This window comes from Alexandromys fortis, unplaced genomic scaffold (assembly GCF_014885135.2).
Source record: "Alexandromys fortis isolate MF-2015 unplaced genomic scaffold, M_Fortis_MF-2015_v1.1 scaffold_94, whole genome shotgun sequence".
Lineage (NCBI taxonomy): Eukaryota > Metazoa > Chordata > Mammalia > Rodentia > Cricetidae > Alexandromys > Alexandromys fortis.
The window spans coordinates 3,021,698-3,038,357 of NW_026067979.1; the positions used below are offsets into that span (position 1 = coordinate 3,021,698).

Sequence of the window (16,660 nt, forward strand, 5' to 3'; positions counted from 1 at the left end):
CCATTCTGAGGCAGAACCAGCCACTGTGTTCTAAACCATGGTAGCGCCTGGTAGCAACAGCACTGCCATTCTCCCACAATGCTGCTCTCAGGGCTCAGTCACGTAGTCCCCATGCTGGGCCCCTACTATGGACTCCTGTCTTCTCTCCTTAGGAATGATGGGAGTTTGCCATTTGTCTTTTTGACTAGGCGGGTGCCAGACTTGGTTAACCTTTCAGGGTTCTGTTTGGTTCCTATTCTTACCTCTGCTATTACCTGCTCATTTCTCGGTCCTTGTTTTGTTTTGTCAACTTTCTATTTGGTTCACTTTCCCAATTCTTACAAACTTCACGCCTTAATGCTACTTTGTAACCCCAACCTTTAACACTAAAAGCAGCTTCCCTGGTCTAGATGATATATTATATAAGAACTGTTTTTTTTTTCTTCAAAGAACAGGAAGAAAAATTACCATACATGGAAACAAAATTTTTAAGATTCTCCAGCCCAGGCTGCCCTAGAATTCCTTATGTAGCTAAGGAACCTTGAACTTCTGACCCTCCTGCCTGTACCACCTGAGGGCTGGAATTACAGGTCTACACAGCGCACAGGGTTTATATCAGATGAAAGTTTTAAGAGCCGCGGTGCAATTAAATCATGGTATGAACACGTAGCTGGCACTCTCAGAGCAGAGCGATGGCAAGAAAGTGGGAGGACAGCGACGACTAGGAGAGGGGTGTTGCCTCCATTCCTGACACAGGCTTGGTTAGGGTTACTCTTGCTGTGATGAAACACCATGACCAAACACAATCAGGGAGGAAAGGGTTTATTTCGTTCACAGCTCCATACAACAGTTCATCAGCAAAAGCAGTGAGGGCAGGGACCTGGAGCCAGGAGCTGAAGTAGAGACCATGAAGGGGTGCTGTTTACTGACAGCTTGCTTTCTCATAAACCCCAAGACCACCAGCTCCAGGATGGCACCACCCATAATGCGCTGGGTCATCCCCCATCAGTCACTAAGAAAATGCCCTCCAGGTTTCCTGCAGTCCAATCTTATGGAGTCACTTTCTCAATTATGGAGGCATTCTCTCAACTGGGGCTCCCTCCTCTCTGAGGACTCTAGCTTGTGTCAAGTAGACAGGAAACTAGCCAGCACCCAGGGAAGATCTAAGTAAAATCTCCATCTCCCTCTCATACCATGTAGCTATTAGCCTGCATCTGACATTCTGGAAACAGTGGCTGTACTCGTGGCAAGTCTAAGAAACAGCACATGCTGGCGGGGGATGCCTTTGCTTCCAGCAATGAATGCAGAGGGAGAAGTAGGCAGATCACTGTGCAAAGTCAGCCTGTTGTACACGATTAGTTCCAGTTCAGCCAGGGCTACATAGTGATACCTGTCACAAATAAATAAGTAAATAACTACTAACCAAAAAACAAACAAACAAACAAACAGAACACATGGCAAAAGAAAAGCTACAATCAGAATAAATCCTGCAGTTAATACATATTTCTGCCTGGACTTAAAACTTCAACCTATAGGACAGAGAACATGGCACAGCATTGCAATGCTGGGCTAGTATCCATCGTGCCCTGGGTTCACTCCCACCACCGTTCAGGAAAAAAGATCACTTATACCTGTGATCCTAAATCAAGCCACTCTGGACTCTGAATGGACGAAGACCTGCTCACGAGGCACCATGTAAGTTATGGAAGAGGCATTTTTACTGCATGTGCTGGTAACTCAGGGAGCCAGAATAAAGGATCCTTCTGAAGCCACCCTGCTCCCAAGATCAGCAATGCACACTAGAAGAAGAGATCTCACCTCAGCTTCCCGTGGCGAGTCACAGAAATGAATGCTGATGGGACCAAGGTCTATGTATGCAGGGTGGTGTGGGAGGCACTGACCTACAGGCCATCTAAGACCAGAAGCCACCCTGCTGCTATGCCCTTAATCATCACTATGGGAATTTTTGAGGTGTTAAAGGTCCCAACCTGGCTGGAGGCATTTGAAAATGGCACTCAAATAGAACCACATTCATCTCTACCATACTAAACGCAGAATTATTTTATGATCTGGGAAGAGTCTGCACTAAGGATTCTCTTTTTAGACCCTATGACAAGAGAGTGATCAGAAGGCTCAACCTCTGTAGGGGAATACATTTTAGAGGCTCTATTTCATTACAAGAATCGACACGCTAATAATTTTAATGGAGGGTTAAAGTGAGTACCTCTGTCTGGTTGCTAGCCAGTCCTTATGAGGGCTAGAACCCCAAGGAAAACTCAGGATCTTTTATACCTAGTTCTTTCCCTTTGTTCCTGAACACTTTCCCCAAGTTCCCACCATAAAAATGTTACTATGGTAACAGCAAGTCTTCCGGTGACCACCACCTAGTGCTCCTCAGGGTTTCCTGAACCTCCGAGGAAACAATCTCTTTCCCTCAGGCCAGATGCACTTGGGGGGGGGGGGGGAAGAGCCCCAGCTCTCTCCACTTCATGTTCACAGCAACAACTGGGCCGCACCCTGCTCACGCAATACGTAGACCATCATTCACCAGCCAGAGGCTGGGCACACACGAGAGTACAGAGGCAAGTTTCAGGGTAACAAAGTCCCCAAACCATCCCTGCAGGAGGGGAAATGGTGCTGCTGTCACCAAGTCCAGAAATTCCATAAAGCTAGAACAGGGTTCAGGGGTTCTCTGCCATCAAACCTCTTATAATCTACCGGCTGGCTCTTCCTAAGACTGACCACTCAGATGCATTCATGTATTTCTATTGCACTAGCAACAGTAACAAACCAAAAACAACTCTCACCCCCATGTATACAAAGACTAGACTCCAATCACAGAGAGCAAAATCCAGCTCTGACTGACGTTACAGATCAAGGCTCTGACTGAACTCTGGACAAAAACTCTTCCCCATTTTCCACAAAACTTGTAAACAAAGCACCGAGTTAAGCGCTGGTTCCTTCACCCTTGCATGTTGCTTTCTGTCTGTGAAAGACTGTTAGCGTACCACTGGAATCTCCAGCTCCCTCCTGCCCGATCCGAAATCCCCATTCTTCTCTCTCCGAACCCTACCCTCTCAGAGCATCTCCAAGGAAAAAAACGGCACCAAAAAGTCCACTTCTGCATTCTTGGTGGCTGTGGCAGCTCCTCCCCTGAAATTGCCAGCAGCCCAAGTCCACTCCTAAAGCACTCAGCTTTTGATCACACTTGGGCACAAACCCAGCTTGGGCGGACACATCATCACTCCTCACCTACAGGCTATATAAGTTCCCTGCTTTGGTTTGGGCATGTGACTTCTCCTCCCTCGATCTCTGGGGCTGCAGAACTCACCGGGAGTTGCTCTGCTCAAATAAACCTGTTCGTTTCCTTTTTCAGTTTGGCTTGATCTGGCTTGCTGTGTTGGTGGAGAAACCTATTATCGCGATACAGAAAAACTATTTAGTTAGGGCAATCTGTTTTCTAAAGTTTACTGGCCATCAGCTCCGTGTTCTGGCACAGAAATCACCTGTTTATGCTCGCTAGACCCTACAGGTTTCTCCTCTTACCCTTCGAAGTACTTTCTCATCAGGGTCTAGTCTGACAGCTGTCATGCTTAGCAAACAAGAATGTGCTAATAAAGCTTAATAAGAGAGAAAGCTGGGGATGGCGGAAGTAAGGTGTGTTTTTAGCATACGGAACAACAGAGGAGACAGGGGTGCCGGGCTTGTGTACAGGATGGGTGGGAGGATGGAGTACCTAGGGACAATGTCATTGTTCCTATCACAATACTGCTGGCACCTGTCATGTGTCCTTTAGAGAGAGGAATGTCATTGGTTCCCGCTTGCACGTTTGTGTTGCAGTATGGAGTCCAGGAGTAATACACCCATCATGCCTGCTTCAAGTATCCACATGCTCGACACCTCCCATCTTAATAGGACCCTGCAGTTCTGCCACACCTGTCCCATCACCTTGTCTGTGGTCCTTGATTTTGTGTGTGTAATACTTCTCCCGTCTACCCACCCTAAGCTCTAGGATCGTATCTCTAGGCACTTCAGGCAGTGTGATCATCCTCCAGGGTTTTGTGTATGAGGCCAGGATGGAGCAGACCAGTGCAAACAGCTCGGCAAACATAAAATGAGAGACTGGCCGCTTCTGGCAGAGAAACTGGGTGCCATCTTCAAACTGACTCCACTCAGCTGAACCAAACCACATTCCTATCGGATGCTCGGGGGCATCTGGTAATGAGCGCAGAGCAGCCCTCACAGGTACACAGAGGACAGAAAAGATTGAGGTCTTCACACAGAAGCTTGTATCCCAAAGGGGACTCACCGGTGTAGGAAGACTTATCCTCACACAGAGGGTGTAGAGGGGCCAGGACAAGAGGACCCTGGGGTGTGGACACAGGGCAAAGGAAACAAGAATCACAAATGAGGCAGAGAGCAGGGAGCAAGAGGGCAAGAACAAACGGGGCAGAAAAAAAAAAGGAAAGGAACAGTGCTAAAACAATATATTTAGAATATTCTACCTGCGTTCAAAGGGAAGGCTGGAAACTCCCTTTGGAGCTGGATGGGTCTCTCTCAATTTTCTTAAAGCAAAGTCTTCAACTGGTGACTAACGGATAGCCCTGAAATTTCAAGATTCCGCTTCCTACGTGCTTTCTATTCTTATTCTACACCAATTAATCATCCCGCTTTCCTCTCCCAATGGACACACTGCAGTCTCTCTGTCTCCCCACTCCCTTCCCACATCCCTCCAGTTGAAATAACCCAAGCTCCCTAGGATTACAAAACAAACTTTCAAATATTATTACCAGAAACATTGCCTCTAAATATAGCCTCCACAACGCCGAGAAGGGGCAAATATGTTTGCCAGGTGACCCTATTTACCTCCCTTAATCACTGTTACTCTCTCAGTCAGTTGTGATCGGGACTCACTGCCAGTGTTACCCAGGCTTGACTCTTTAGGATCCTGCTGACCCACAACCGTCCAAGTACAAGCTGACTGAAGATCACAGAACCACATCAGTTCATTAGAACTCAGAGACTGATGCTATAAACAGCAGGCAATACAAGTACAGTAAAGAGGTATGGTATCTATGGCTGATTCTATAGTGCCATGGGCAATCTTAGAATACCTTGTAGTTGTTGATAAAATAGTTAATAATTTTAACTCTCAATCTACTGATTTTCTTTAACACAGATACACACACACATACAGACACACAAACATTTATTGTTTGTTTATGTGTGTCTGTCTGTGCAGACAACCATGAAGGACAGAAGAAGATGTTGGATCCCCTGTAGGCAGTTGTAGGCGTTTGTGAGCTACTGGACCTGGGTCTGGGGACCCACCTCTCTTCTCTGCAAGAGCAGTCATGCTCTTAAGTGCTGGGCAGTCTCTCCACCCCTCAGTTCAGCTTTGTCTGTTAAGCTGCTCACAGGCCACTGGATATTTGCATCTCATTTACATTCTACACCATCACTGGTAGGACGTGGGGCTCCTCTTTTTGATGCCTTTTGTTCTTAGCCTCCCTCCCCCCCTCATTGCACTCTATCTAATTTCAGAGTTGGGAAGCTCGCTTTTTATCTCACAAACCACGTGACTTCTCCTTTAGAACTTTACATAGTATATTCTGGATTCATGCAACACCCTCCCCAGCTTCAGTGAAGACAAAGACCTCATTTATAATGTGTGTTCAAGGCTAGGAAGGATATGGACGCTCTACAGCTACTTTAAGATGACTGACCAAAGCTCAGAAATACATGCAGTTCTCCTATGTCACAGCCTGTCACTGGCAGATACAAACGCCCGTTAAAGCAACAAGAACCACATTCGTCTGTCTAAATGGGTGCCAATTTGGTTGCCATTGTCTGGTAAAATTCCTCCTTGTGGGCATGTCAAGGTGCCCATTAGAATGCGAGCATCATGAAATCAAGAAACGGCTTTTGTCCTTTTGCATTGTACACAGCCGACTTGCTTATAAGCAAAGTCAGCCCATAAGCAAACAAATGCTATAAACAGACAAATCACCCTTAGCCTGTAAAGCAGAAGGCAGGCAGACACGGCGGCAAATCCAGCCAGAAAGCCAGCTACACTCGGTGCTTTGCAATAGCTGAACTTTACTTAGGTGGCTGTGTCGTCAGAGCAATGGTCCTCACTGTAGACTACCGGAAGGAGCTTTGCTTGCGTCAGGTTGACAAGGCGGACACAAATCCCAGAACGGAGGAACAGCTTTGTATCCTGAATAAGACACGTCGTTACATAGTTGTTATTTTTCAAATGTTTAGGGTCTGATTCACTAATCTTCCCAGACAGTCTGGCAAGACTGGGTTTATCTCAGAGATGACGACTAAATGGAGAACTTACTTTAATTATATAAAAAGTAAAAAGAATTTGCGAAATGTTTTTAATCAGCCATAGTTATTTTAACATTTACTAATTTGGGTACAGCCAGCATTGCATAAGAAGAAAAGATCATCTGTTTCTTCGTATTAAAAGTTGTCTTTTTAAAAACAAAAGCAACGCTGGTGCACTGAAACCTTACAATCACTGTGCTGAACCTCGCAACTACACTCATCTACTTAGATTATTGCCTCTTTCCAATATTGGCCTCCTGAAATTGAGATTCAGAGACTAGAAATACTAAATTCAACAAGACATGATTTTTTATGATGACAAAGATTTCATTACTCGAATCACTTCAACTGCCAAGTCTGTTTATGTTTATCACTTACGGAGTGATTTACAATTAAGTTTTTCTTTAAGTACATATGGAAGCCCTAAAACATCAGCTATTAACATGTTTGTGCTCACTCATGCACACACATGCTCCTCAGGGTGGCTGGAAAGGAAAGCCGTAAACTAACACAATGCTCACACGTGTGCAAAGGCAATGATGAGGCTACAGTGTTCCTTCAGTGTTCATGTTCCAGGGCACCAGCACGTGAAGATGTCAAAGCCTGCACCTTACACTATACCACAGTATTCACACACAATCTGTGCACATCTTCCATAACTTATTATAATCAATGCCATGTCAGTGATCTGGAAAACAGTCTTTTTGGGTTACTGAGGGGCGGGTGACAAGGAAGAAGGTTCTAGACGTGTTCGGTATAGATGCAGTTTTTTTCACTTGCATTTTTTTTCAGATTTCCACCGAGCCTCTGATTGCTTGGAGCTGTGATTCTGGAGCCACCTATGCAGATTCTATGAGGAATGTATACAGTAAAGAAAGCCAGGGCACTTGTCAAACAAGAGGAGGGTGGGACTTCCGGGATGGCGAGAGAGGACACGCCGTGCTAAATGCATGAAGCAGGAATGGCAGGCAGCACTATCTAGAAAAAACCCTCACAGCAAAGAGGCCAAGCTGCAGGCTGTTCCAGGGGAAGTCTGGGTGGCACACAGACAGCCAGGGTGGAGGATGCATCAGGGAAAGTGAGAATCCATATGTGGAGAAGAATCGTGCACTACCCTGGTGACTAACCACTCCTGGTTCCCCTCCTGAAGGCGGCATCAGATCCGGGCTTTCTCAAAACCACCTTTGTATAGGAGGGTCCTTAGAACCCACATACTTAGCATACTCCGACTCCACAAGTCTAGGGCAGGGCCTGACACCTACCTGCCTAACAAGCTCTATACTGCTACTGGTACACGGACTGCACTTTTGAACAGTACGTCCCTAGACTGGAATCCAGCCAGGGCAGGCAGAGCGGGGAAGAAGAGAGCAGACAGAATATGCCTGCTGTGGGAGTAGGAGGTGGGAGTGGGGTATGTGTGAAGGCAGGGTCAGGAGACACAGGCTAACTGCTGCCCTGACATTTCCTGGATCTCATGAGCATCGTGTGGAGAAGGGCAAGCCCCTTCTAGTTTTCTAAATGTGGGGAGTAGGTACCAGGTTTTATGGGAAGACAGCTGCCTCTTCTGTGGGTACAATAGAGTAGGGCAGAGCTTAATACAGCTCTGGGGAGACCATTTGTCTCCAGGATGACAGAGTGTTACTAAAGCCCACTAGAATGCCAGGGAACACTCGCTCAAGGCTGCTTATTACAGAACACCAGCCACACCTGTGAACAGCAGGTCTCCTAGAAGCGGGCTGATGTACTTTCACACCACCCATAAGACAAAAGGGAGCTGCATTTTAGGTCAAAAGAAAACGGAAATGTTGCATGGATTTTGACTCTCACTGTTGATAGTAATTTCTTTTCTTTTTCTTTTTCTGGTTGTTATTGTTTTTGCTTTGTTTTGTTGTTGTTGTTACTATTATGCTTTTTTTTTAAGACAGGGTTTCTCTGTGTAGCCCTGGCTGTTCTGGAACTTGTTCTGTAGACAAGGCTGGCCTCGAACTCAAAGAATTCACCTGTTCTCTGCCTCCCAAGTGTTGGAATTAAAGGCATGCACTACCACTGCCTGGTGGAGAGTCAATTCTTTACAAGTCAGCCTTGATTGACAGTAGCAGGCACCTGTGGCCCTCTCAAACCCATGCAAAGCCACCAGCACGGGAAGCAAGTCAGCCCTCACAGGAAGGACATCCTGTAATGGTGGAGCGAATTCTCAAACTTGCTCAGTCTGGGCCAGTTCGACCAGGTCATACCTTCTTTGGGTCTGAAATTTCCCAAATGCTTCTCTGGGTCCAGGTAGACACACAGAAATACTTCCACCATTATCCCATCCCCAAAGCCAGTTTAATCTAGTTAAGGAGTCAAGAGGCATATGCATAAAAAATTAATCCTGACGATCTCTAAGAGCGGTGGCGTGACAACACAAGGTGTCAGAAGTGAGCGCACGATTAACTCAGAAGTGAATTAATTAGCCGGTGAAGTTGCCCGAAGAACTGAACGGAGAGAGAAAAACATGTCAGAGGTGGTTGGAGAAGGGAAGCTAACCTCTATGAGCTGGTTCCTTCACCTCCAAAGGCAGCATGTCAGACTGAGAAGCGCCAAGATCTCAGCGGTTGTTTCTAGAACTGCACAGTCCCTTTTCATGTCAGCCTCAGGCTCCCACTGAGGACCACAGACTTGCGCCTGCCTGCACCATCACCTCACGTCAGAGGGAACCCCAAACCCATCTAGGGACAGGGGCCCATAGCCTGATCCTCTACTTGCTGCTTCTCTCTGTGAAGGCCCCCTCCCTGCTCCAAACAGCAGATCCAGAAACTGAGAGGGCAGGCCTGTAGTTCAGGGGCTGAGCACGTGGCCGGAAGCTGCAAGGTCCTTATTTTCAACTCAAGTCTGTCTCCCACTACCCCATGAATAAAAACTATCAGGCAACTACTAACTTAATAATTATTAACTATCAAGCTATGCTAAAATAAGGCACTCTACCAATAATTTAAACTTGAAAGATACTTTTTAAAAATACTTTTTACATTTATCTGTTTGTTGGTCAACTGGGGTTTTTTGGGGGAGGGGGTGTCACGGCAAGCATATGGAGGTCAGAGAACTATTTACTCGTGGGAGCAAGTTCTCTCTTCTATCACATCAGGTTGTGGGTGTGGAACGCTAATCTTTAAGCTTGGCAGCAAGGAACTTTACCCAAAGTCATTTCCCTGGCCCTGTCAAAGATACTTTATTACACTAAAGCTGTATCAATGACAGCTCTTTTAATTTGTTAACTATGTCCAATTGAAACATATGTGCGCGCACGCGCGCGCGCACACACACACACAGACGCACGTGCATACACATCTACATATACACATAGATATACACACAGACATAATACACACACGCACATCACATATACACATAGATATACACACAGACATAACACACACACACAGAGTGAGTTTTACTCCTTGTGATCAGACCACCCAGACATATTCTTTAAAGCCAAACTCTTAATTCCAACGTCGCAGACACTCTGGGCTGGGCTGGATACATGTGACAGGTGCCTCCTGCACAAATGCAAAAATTAGAATAGCAAGACGCCCCAACCCACAGGTGCCCGCCCACTTCCCACCGTCATCTTCTCACCCAAATTGTGGCAATCAAAGAAAGTCTCCAGAATCACCGCATGTTGGGGAAGGGGACAGAACCGCCACTACTTGAGAAGCGCTTTAAGCAATTAATGCTAAGTAGATATGGCAGAGTCCAGAGTAAAGGAAGTGACTATTTTAATAGACCGGCTGGGAAAATGGGTCAGTGAATAGAGCACTCACCGTGCACGCTCAGGCCTGGATCCACAGAACCGAAGAGAACCCGGGTGAGTATTGCGCAACTAGCATGTCAGCCCTCCTCCTCAAAGAGGGGAGGTGGGGACAGAAGAGTCCCCAGACACTAGCAGGTCAGCTAGCCCGGAGCACACAGCAATGAACAAGGAGGAAGGGGACAGCTGACACCTGAGGTTGTCCCACATAAATGTACATGTATACACACGTGTCCCCCCCCAAATCAAAATAATTCAAAACCCCTTTCTGAGAACATACAAGCCAGTGTTTATCTATAAAACATTCCCTAAGAGGAGCGAAGATGCAAAGTCAATGTTTTGCCTTCAGTTGTAATGAATTATGATGCTTTCTTATTTTTGTTTGTTTTGAAACAATGTCCCATATAGGCAGCAGACTTGAACTTGTTTTGTAGCTAAGAATGACCTTGAACTCCTAATATTCCTGCTTCTACCCCACAATAGGGGGACTCTAGGCATGTGTCACTATACCCAGCTGAATTGGTACTTTTAAAAAAAAAAAAAGCATGTAACATACATTTTATAATTCCCTAGTAAGAAAGAATTCAGTTAAAAATCATATTTAAATCCTAACCCTCCCATGATTCTAGAATAAACATCAGAGTCCCAGTCAGCAACCAATCTAGCCTGTGTTAGGCAGAGCTTGACCTGGGAAAGAGACCAAAACAGCTCATGACTGACCCACCCACACCCTGCCTCAGGGGACCACACAGCCCAAGGATCATTTTGCCACCCACAATTAAGGATGGCCCCATTCTCTAAACCACAATTACAGGTAGGGAAAAGGGAATGATGCCCTTGGACAGGATGCATAAAATAAAGGCCTTATGTAAATGCCCTCAGCTTTGACATCTGCCTTTCTGCTATGCTAGAGAGAAGAGGCTGGAGAACAGTATTTCCACCAGGAACTGTGATGACCACGCTCCTGAGTAGGTCGGGGTCTTCTACTTAAAACAAAACAAAAAACAAACAAACAAAAATACAAAAAAAAAAAAAAAAACCCTACCTTTAAAGGAAATCTTTGAAAAATCACAAAGGGGAAGTCTTTTCTTGTTACTAGAAAAGCTATTTTTCGCCTTATTTTAGGCATGGCTGTGAACACACAGCATCGCTAGTGCTGTCAGCAGGAAACATTGCTGTGTCTTCTCCCTCACCGGACAAGTTCAAAGGCCATCGAGACCGCTCTGCCTTTTACTGAGTGAGACTCAGAGATGAGCAGGAGCAGATGGCAGCCAAGGTGTCTGGAGACCTGGGCAGTCACCACATGCAAATGGGAGACACATCACCCAACACCATCATTATCTAAGGCCACCCTGCCCCCCCCCAGGTGCCTGGGGACTTCAGCCCCCCCCCCCCCCTTCAAGCTACCTGAGTCCCCTGGCGGGCAGCTTGCAGCTGCTGTCTTCTCTAGCACCTCATCTGCTCTCCCCAGAAAAGAGCACAGAAAACTAGACCTGTCCAGTTCCCCCCAGGTGGGCATGTGGCGGGCAGGGAAGAAGTTCCCGGAGGAGGGCATGCAATTCCACTTGAGCAGTCCCAACCAGGCGAGAGAGAGCCATTTACACTGGAGATCATTAACCAGGTGCTCCGGCCTCTTGGCAAGAAGTGAGAGTTTGCGAGTTGAAAGAATGTTACCAAACACACAGTTTGAGTCACCACAGGAAAAGAACACATCAGTGTCCAGGCAGGAGCAGAAACAAACGAGGTCACCCTGGGCTGGGAGAAGAGGGGACATTGCTTTCTTCGGGAGCTGCCGGGGTCTATTTGCTCTTCCCGCTCCCTTATGGAGGATAAGCATCACCACACCTGCAAAGCAGCCTCAGGGCAGGCATTTTACACATACACACACACACACACACACACACACACACACACACACACACAATTTCCACATCTCAATTTCAGATGTCCTTTTTGGTGGTTGCTTTGGCTCTGCAATCTCACGTTACCCACACAAAGAAGGACAAGTCTTTATAGTTATCAAGCCACTCTGCTTGCCCCACATCTAAAGTCCTGGTACCCCACGATTTGCAAGGAAAACAAAAGTCACCACGAAGCAGGCAGGGCCAGGGGTCCAGTTCCATGGTTTGGAAGATCCCTGACAAATGTTTTGTTTTCTGACGTGTTTTGAGCTCTTCCCACAAGGCTAACTTCTTCCTTCTTCCTCACCCATGAAACCACACACAACACACGTGCTCATGCTGGCCTGTGTGTGGCCTGTGTGCTCCTTATTGTTTATGCGTCTCCCAAATGCATCCTTGCCCTGGTCTTCCAATCAGTATTACATTATCCCATTTTTCCTCAGATTACATATTCGCCATATAATACTTTTTGTGACTAAAGCTGTGTGTGTGTGTGTGTGTGTGTGTGTGTGTGTGTGAGAGAGAGAGAGAGAGAGAGAGAGAGAGAGAGAGAGAGAGAATGAACCCCACACTGTTCCTGATATTACGAGTGAGCTCATGGAAAGACAGTTTAATCTAGGAAACTTTTTTTCTCTAAATGGCATTTACATAAGTCCTCTTTAACTCAGAAGAAGGAAAATATAAAATGTCCATTGCACTTTCTCTTAAAGGGGATAACAGTTTTCTATTCTGGAGCCTGAGAAATAGGAGCAAAGGCAGTGAGGAAGGATGGCGTCATCACGCACCCCACTGCCCAGTTTGAGAGCTTCCTGACAGGACACCTATATCCATATAAGAGCAAAACGCTAAAAATCTGTGAACCCCCTCTTGAAAGCTAAAGCTAGGAGCTACATCATTTATCCTCTAGCATTTCCTGTAAAGGTCTAAAACAAGTCATGGCCTAAGAAGTCAATTTCCAGGACCAAGAGGGTCACCTGCGCCATGGTAACCCAGAGGAACGAACTGGCTCTGCTTTAAATTGAAACCAAGACATAATGGAAAGATCTGTCCTTACTTCAACCTGGAACGTTGTACCAAATTTCTGAACTCCGTGTGATAGATCCTTTCCCCGAGCCTATTTCTGACATTTCAGGAAAGCAGCAATGACAAACGCAGTCATTTATCCATGGGGAGAGCACCGGAGAATCATCTACATAATCTCATTTTCAGGGCCATGCACTGGAGAGAAGCTTCAGGCAAAATGACAGAGGTTAAGCACACAAGGAACGGTTTTTTTTTTTTTTACGGTATACTTTTTGATACAGGTATCAAGTCATGCTAAAAATATCCAACGAGCACTTAAGAAAGAGAGAGCAAGAAGGAGTAAGTTCAAAGACTCCTCTAAATTCTAGCACAGGGAGGTTAAAGCTCACGGATCCACAACAGGAGAACATCCTGCACAGACCATGAAGGGGACAGAGCCTTTGCCACACTTACCAGATTCCAGGCAGGAAAACCTCCGTCAAAGGGGAGAGGAAGAGCAAGGCTGGTCTAGATGCAGATGGTTGGTCTGTTTCCCCTAACAACAGCAAGAATGGAAGAGGAATCCTGATCTCTCCAGCTCCCCACAGGCAATCAACAGCCTGGAGCGGGCGGAGCAAGGTGCTGGGCGGGGGAGGGCTCTGCAGCTACTGCCCAGGTAGGGCTGCACGTAGCTTTTTCAGCAGGCAGGGCTCCCCGAAGCTGGGCTGAGCTAGCTGTGCTGAAAGCTGTCTGGGCTGGAAGCTGCTGCTGATGCCTGCCTGTCTCCAACCAGGAGCGAATTCAAATGTGGGGAATACGGAAACAGCTCATCTCAGGAGCCGCCCAGCCAATGACTACAGGCGGAACTTGGTGGATTCCAGTGACAGAGAGAACAACTCAAGCCCTTTCTACAATGCTGCCCTGCAGCCAAACTGCACCTTGAAAGTTGAGAGCCAAGTTTCAAGAAGTGGGCAGTCTGCCCCCAGGAGACCTGGAACCTCAGAGTCTCTGAGCCATTTGGAAGGCTCCTTTGACAATGAATGAGTCAGTGGCTAAGGGTTCACGGTAGTGTCAGGAAGAATACATAAGGGAACAAGGATACCCTTCCAGAGAGTTTCCTAATGTCCACACCACAGGAAGAATGCATAAGGGAACAAGGATACCCTTCCAGAGAGTTTCCTAAATGTCCACACCACAGGAAGAATGCATAAGGGAACAAGGATACCCTTCCAGAGAGTTTCCTAAATGTCCACACCATTAGGAAAAATGCACAAGGGAACAAGAACACCCCTACAGACATTCTCATCATCCCCCTATAGGTGAAACAAGCCTCCATTCTTCTCAGCTAAAACGAGCTGCTTTCTGAGCTTAAGGGACAGGGAGCACCTTTCTGAACCACTCTGATCCTTGGCAAAGGAAGCCCTGAGCCCTTTTTCCTCCCTGCCCTGCGGTGAGAATCAGTGAGATGCTGGCTTTCTTGAGAACATCACTCTGCCATCAAGGCACTTCTGACCGCTCTACATTCCCCCACCCTTCACCACGGAGCTGCTGTCTTCAGCCAGCCCTGGCTACTTCCTTCCCCTTCCCTCACTGCGGAGCAAGGCGCTGGCTCCATCCCCAGCACTGCTAACTAAACAAATCTATAGCCTGGCACGCATTTATTAACACAAGATGTTTCTCTTCTCACCTACGGGTCGGGGACACCACATTTAAATTGTTTTGAATCCATTGATCAAAGAGAGAGTGCCCATGACCCCTCAGACTCAACCCTGCCTGGATGCCAAGAAACAGTCCAGGGTGGGGCAGGGGGGCTCTGCCCAAGGCTCCGTGTAAATTCCCACTTCAAAGCCAGGAACAGGATCTGCTGTAAGGGGCAAGAATGCAGAGAGGGGAGCTGACAGCAGAGCCAGAGGGCTGTTCCTTTAAGAGGCAGTTGATGGTACCACTCTCTAAGGATGAGAATGAGGCCCTTAAGAGGATGCTTGGTCCCACCTGGGCCGAGAGACTGCCATCCCCATCTGCTGGTGGCCCTGGCACACTGCAATCATGCACCTCACTCCGTCCTCAGTCGACACTGGAGAGGCAGTCTTGGAATTCCTGCTTTGTCACAAACACTCCCTGACAGCCAGTTTGGCAGCACAAGGACAACCTTTGTTCATTCCCATCAGATTTTATTTCCAATCTTTCCCCCCCACATTTAAAAAAAAAATCTTTTTTTTTATAACATCTAACATCTGGGAATGTGGTTGTAAAACTAAAATTCTCAGGGCACACGGAGAAGAAAGAAGTGAGGGTCAGTGTGCCCCACACAGCCATAACACTGCTGAAAGAAAAAGATGGACCCCCAAGACACTGAAGAAGGCAGCTGAAGATTCTGAAAATACCACAGGAGGGAGCACCTTGGGACCATTACCCCCTCTCTCTCTCTCTCTCTCTCTCTCTCTCTCTCTCTCTCTCTCTCTCTCTGTGTGTGTGTGTGTGTGTGTAAGACAGTGATTCTCACCCTTCCTAGTGTTGCGATTCTTTAATATACTTCCTACTTCATAACAGTAATTTTGCTACTGTTGTGAACCGCAATGCAAATACCTGACAGACGACCCCATTTGGGGTCTCGACCCCAAATTGAGAAACACTGGTGTGAGAGGTTCAGGGGTTCCTGTAAGTTGTCCTGTACAACTGCAGAACATTTAAACCCATGTTCCTAACCAGTCTCCCAAGCGTCTATTCATCTACCTGGGCTCGTCCACGATCAGCAAGCTATAAACTACGAATACCAATCTTAGGAGGGAGATGACCAGAAGGTAGGACTGCGGAGAAAGATGAGCTTAGAAAATTCATATTTAAGAGATGGCCCTGAGCTATGTCTCTTAAACAACACTGTGATTTATAAGAGAGTAAGGGGAGAGGACACGATAAAGGAAGGAGCCCTAAACAGCTGCCAGAAGGCCCGGGAGACTGGCAGCTGTGCAGGCGTGATGTGTACAGGGAGCAGCCCGTGTCTGGAGTGTAAAGGAAGAGGGATGTGCTCAGGGAGGAAGACAGGAACCGTCACAGCGTCACAGTGTATAAGGTCCTGTTTGTAGACATATCACTCCAGTGTGTTGTTTGTCTATTACTGCAACAACAGCACTGGGAATCTCATTTATAATAAGCATAATTTGATACTAGAACAGCTGAGAGGTAAAGTTCAGTAGCTCTGACTACCAATCGGAGTATATGTGACAAGTATCCCCTAGAAACAGCTCATTTGTAGAACGGCTTTGATCAGGAAGCCCGGGTCAGTAGTGGTCTCCATCAGTGCAGGAAAATGCTTCTCTGATGGGGGGGGGGGCACTACCCCTGTTAAGGGCAGGTATTAATATAGTTAAATATCACACTACGTGCTCCCGTAGGTCCCGTGCCCTCACCAGCTGGCTAGGTTTACAGTACCAGGCATGAACTCCCTCCTATTGAGTGAGCCTTACATCCAATTAGGCAGCTATTGGCTAGCACCAGGATGTAAGTGCTACTACTATTGCACTTTGGGATATCGTACCATTCTGCCTACTGTTGTGGCTCGGCTGGGGTCACAGCTGGGTAGGACTACGGGTTACTTTCTTCCCTAGCATCCTGCATCTTGCACAGCACCTTCCAGTACGGTGAACGCTGACCCTCA

At 46.9% G+C, this 16,660-nt stretch overlaps 1 protein-coding gene across 3 annotated transcripts in view; it reads right to left on the reverse strand.

The window, feature by feature from the left end:
* Nedd4l (NEDD4 like E3 ubiquitin protein ligase) overlaps window positions 1-16,660 on the reverse strand; it is a 312,296-nt gene that overhangs the window by 168,721 nt on the left and 126,915 nt on the right. Inside the window, exon 1 of one of the 3 annotated variants that reach the window (XM_050158004.1) lies at window positions 13,480-13,638. The exons of the other annotated variants lie outside the window; for them this stretch is intronic. The gene's annotated coding sequence lies outside the window, so the exon portion shown is untranslated. Of the gene's footprint in view, window positions 1-13,479; window positions 13,639-16,660 lie in introns of those variants that run through there. 3 annotated transcript variants of the gene reach the window in all.